A 5,430-nucleotide genomic window follows, 5' to 3' on the forward strand; every position below is an offset into this window, starting at 1 on the left:
TGGCCTCTTCTGCATGTACTCTGCTTTTGTGTAGCAATATCTAAGCAGATGGATAGGGCTTTGAAGTCCTGATGAACAAGAGGAGAGCTACACTAAATAATAGTTATATCCCATAGGTCCGAGGGAGTATGACAAAGAAGCAGGCATTGTGTGAAGTTGCTTTTGGTGCCTAGAGGAGAGAGAGGAAAGGAAGGGAATTACAGAGAGCAAAGAACTAAAACGAGGGTTAAGGAAGAAATAAAGATGGTTTATGGTCTTATTGGAAGTTACTAAAATTGGTTACAAATCAAAATAACTCAGTATAGTAAATGCACTGAACCAGAATAACCCAACAGCTGAGGCTCAGAAAGTGCTGCTGCTATAATTATTGTGTGATTGTTGTTGCTGCTGGTGCTGATGCCGATGCTGCTCTTCTCCAAGAGGTTCTGATATATTTGAAGAATAACCTGAAAAAGATGCTAGGCTTAGAAGCCCATGGTAAACCACCATGTAGCTGAGTTACCCCAGGACTTCCAACATCCAGAGGAGTAAGACCATGTAACATCAACATTTCTTCTCCGTAAAAACAGGCTCTTTTTCTCCTCCTTTGATCCCATAGATGTGAATATAATGAGATTTTATCAAAACCACTTCATCCTATTGTTACTTCTGCCAGAGAAATAGTGCATTACACCCTCCTGGCTTTGATGCAGACAATGAACCTTTCTAATACATTGCCAATTGCTTTGACACAAAAGCTAGAGAAAATGTAACTTAGCCCAGAACCTTGTTCCCAATCTGTCTCCAGCATTGCAGCTGTCAAATTCATCCCCTAAAATGCCCTTGATTAAAGGAGTGAGCCAAAGAAAGAGTAATAGTCTGCCAAGTTAGGTGGCTATAATCCTCAATATTGGTAATTACACGTCAAATACATCAAGCTTTGTTGTTGAAGCTCAGAAAGTAAAACTCTGATTCATCTAAACAAAAGATGATTCAGATCTTGCAAGACTCAAAAAGCTCAGTATGTTCTAAAATATCCCCTGTGGCTAAATTACCTTCGTAGGATTTTGTCAGATTTCCCAAGACAGCTTTGGCCTAGTCTGGTCATCTGAAGAAATCTTAGCCAACCATAGAAAGTACTACATGTGGCTTACTTTTCTGAAGAACAGTGAGTCTGAAGCTAAGCTCTATTTGATACAACATAAATCTAAGGTGTCTCCCATATTTGGCCAATAGCTCTGAGATTTCATCAAGAAGGAAGTGCTCACTTGCAAAAAACAGCCAGAGGAATCAGCTCTTCTTCCGAAATCTCTAACCATTTGCATCATGATCATAGTCAAAGCCTTCGAACATGCTGTTCGAGTTCTCATATCTCAGTCAATAAAAATGCATTGTTTTTCACTTTCAGTATGTCACACATTCATGAGTTAGAAATATTTACAGAATCAGTAATGCAGGGCAAACTCATCTCCTATTGGCTGGCATTATTTTTATTTATTGGTTTTCCCATGAATAATAGAATGACTTTGTTCAAATTGCCATCCTGTATCAGTTAATACATCACTTAATTTCTTCTATAGTCAACAGTGTCAAAGTTCACATTATAGTGTTTCTTCTGTTTGTCTAACTTATAGATGGCCTGTTGCTAATGTAGCAACATTAAATTAAACAGTAGCATGGTAGTAATAGACCCTGAATAGAGTTCAGTACCTTTTACACTTTTGCCACAATTGGCATTGCTTAATTCACCTTTATAAAATCATTCATCAAATATTTGAGATGAAACACAAGGATTTTTATGTTTAACCCCTCCCCCCCACTATTTGGTTATTTAACCACCAGCCAACCAAATAAAGCCAGCTTATTGCAGACAAAAATTAAACCATGGGGACTTCCCTGGCAGTCCAGTGGTTAAGACACCACCACACTTCCACTGCAGGGGGCAGAGGTTCAATCCTGGATGGGGAACTAAGATTCCACATGCCCACATGCTGCATGTGGTGCTGCCAAAAGAAATACTAAAAACAAAATTTAAATCATGATTATGTCCTTTAAAATATTTCTACCAGAAGTCTCTATATAGTTTCAACTTCACTCTTTCAGAACCTCCTCCACGTTCTATTTAAAAATGATCTTGAAACTCAACATCACTTTTTAAAAAGTCACATTCAGAAAACCCTCATTCCACACTGCACTCTCCAAGTATTCCCAAAATAATGGAGGGACGGATAGGTTGAAATCCCCAGCTCAAAATGTCATTTCAGAAATGAATCCCACCAGAAAGTAATGCTTATTACATGTCACAGCTATGGCCAAATTATCTTTTAGGCACTGATGACATGTTAGTCCTGATACATGCTTAGTTGAAAACACTGAGTTCTAAAAGAGGGCTTCTCTGACCTCGAGTGCACAGCCAAACCATAGCCAGAGGAGCACCTCTAAAGTTGGCACCATGTTGCTTCATGTTTTCATGATGCCACACCAATTCAATAGAGCGAGAAAGAAACCTTGTGTTTGGGAGCTTGAAATTTTAGTAGTAGGAGGAGAAGGAATAGTAGTAGAAATAATGGTAATGGTAGTACCAATTGTCATTTATTGAGTACTTCCCATGGGACAGACACCAGATTAAACGCTCTACAAACATTGTCCATGCACTTAATAATTATTTGAGAAAATATTAATTTTAATATTAGGATTCTCATACATCCAAATATTCAAAAGGAGACCTAGTTTTCTCTTCAGGTTTTCTATCTTATTTTTTTCTATCTTAGTTTTTCAGAAAAGTTTTCTATCTTATTTTCTTAAGATAGCAAGGAAGAACCTAATTACATAGCTATCAGCCTTAGGAAGAGGGAAATTAGTTAACTGTGCTTGAGGGAATAAGTCCTGGTTACTTCCAACTGAACAAAGAGAGCTGAATGGAAGTCCAAGGAAAGAAATATGAAAAAAGAGAATCTATTTCAGAAATAAATCTTCAGGAAATATCAATATAACAATATCAAAGACCCAAGTAAGATACAGATAGTATATTGCCTAGGTTGAAAGAAGAAGGACAAAGAGATTGTTCTAATGGCTGGCAAAGAAAGGGTGGGTGTCTAATACATCTGTGTCAAACATGAAGACTGAAACAAACTAGGTAGGCAGTTTGGGGCCTGTACAGCTTAACTATGGCTTTGCATTCATGAACAAGGTTGGTATTTAAATTCCAGATTACCTTCACCTGATAATGTTTCATGCATATTAAAGTGAGCTAAAAAGAAAATTAGAATCCTCCCCCCTTTGTTGGTCAAACCTTTTTATCAGCATTTGTTGGAAGTATAACCTTTCTGGGAATCAGTTTCATCAAATGTATAATGAAAATTAATAAAACCACCTGCCTATATCACACATTTTTTACACTGTAGAGGGTAAGATAATAGATATGAAAGCAATTTGAAATAATATAAAGCATTATGCAAAGGTAAAAGGTGTAATTATCATTTTGTATCAAATGCAATCAACTCCAAACGGATGACTGGATGGTCTAATTTTTCATGAAGGACACGGGACAACATAAAAATGTGAAATGAATTACTGGGGTCTCTGTCTCGTTAACTTACAATGGAAAGGTTATAATGAGGATGGACTAAAAAGATCCAGTGGGAGTGGTACCTGGATGAAGAAATATATGAATATTTTCCTTGGGTCTCCACTAACTAATTTAGTCATTTATTCATTAAATCTATGATTTTCACCCTTGGGAGATTCCAAGCTTATTTTCTCTTATTTCTTGTTGAGTAGTAGTTCTTCATATATTAATTATAATAAAATCAACACCTAGATTTTTCTTCTTTAATAAAAATAATAACTCCAATGTTTTTCATTCTTACTCAGTGAGAAATGTTTTTCAACTCCTTATTTACCTTCACTGAACTTGTCTGGACTTAACAGTGTGGAAACCTGGGTGTCTATCAAATTGTCAAAATGGAGAAAGGTCTCCATGTCAGATATTGTCCAGGGCATAGACCGCAGCTTGGCTTGGAGTCATCTGGGCCTGAACTCAATTAAGATCAACTCTGATTGCTACTACTCCTACATATCTGACAAAGCAAATGAAAATCCTCTTTAGAGGAAGGTAACATGATGCTCAGTCTTAAATTATTTCAACAATTAATCTTTCAAAATACAGTGTGCAACACACAAGCTAAGATAACTAGGAACATGTTGGGAAAAGAAACAACAAAAATAACAGGCTCAAACATTTTATTTTTTTAAGGTTACAATGTTTAATGTTTATCAAGTAAAATTTCTACAACTAGCAAGATAACACATGAGTTACTAGGACTCAGACCACGTCCTAGGGAATGTTTATTGGGCCATCCCAATTACACCACAAGCCAAATTCCAAGTCAAGCTTGAAAATGTTGGCAGGGAGCTGGAACCTATGGGAAGTGACATAGGGAACTGTAAAATAACCAAGTGAAAATGCTAGGAAAATTCTAGGAAATAATAATAGAATTTAAGAATTTGAGGCATAAAACTGAAGACAGAATGAAGTGTGAAGAGGAAGAGATGTAGGAAGGAATGAAGAGCAATGAAAATGGTAAATACATGGCAGTCTCTAAATGAGAAGTAAATGAATAAAACAATAATAATATTGTTTTAAAACACACATTATGTAAATATATATCTTACATACTGTTGTTTGTTGTTTTATAGTCATTACTCATTTAGATTTACCCACATATTTGCATATATATGCATGTATGTGTATGTGTTAGAAAATATAAGAAAACAATGGCATGTAAGTCAATGTAAATGAGTTTAAATGTTTTAATAACCTTGCAATGTCCAGAGGAAGTCAAAGGTACATGTTTTAATTTCTAGAGTGAACACATACACACACTCCACACAAGACAGACAATTCTAACTAGAGGATGAATGGTAAAAGATATCACCCTGGAAAATGGAAAGGAAAGAGAGAGCTAGAGCTGATTCTCTGAATGCGAAGGAGACATGTAAGGAAGGGAGGTTTGCAAATTGCATCATTTTTACATTAAGAGAAGTTAAGAGATAAGTAGAAAATGAATGGGGGGGGGGGAAGGAGATTTACAAACAATAAAGAAACAAAATTAACCAAACAACTGAGCGAAATAGTATAGTTTTTCAAAATGGGAAACATGGTGAGGTGATACAAAGCATTATAAATGAGCTAAGTGTTCATCCTTCATCATAAGGAGTCAAACTGATAAATTAGGAGACAGTAAAATAAGAATCTCTTTTGATTTGAGGATACCCAAAAAACTAAAATAAAAAGTAGGTTAGTGATATTCTCTTAAAAGTGGACTGAGGATGGTAAAGACGTTGTTTTTTATTTTCAGTTCTTCTGTTTGATTATTTTACCCTCGGTATATAAAAATTTAGATTACATATATTTATAGATGATTTTATATTGCATGAATCTACAGCTAT

The sequence above is a fragment of the Grampus griseus genome, assembly GCF_964374135.1.
Source record: "Grampus griseus genome assembly, chromosome: 1".
NCBI lineage: Eukaryota > Metazoa > Chordata > Mammalia > Artiodactyla > Delphinidae > Grampus > Grampus griseus.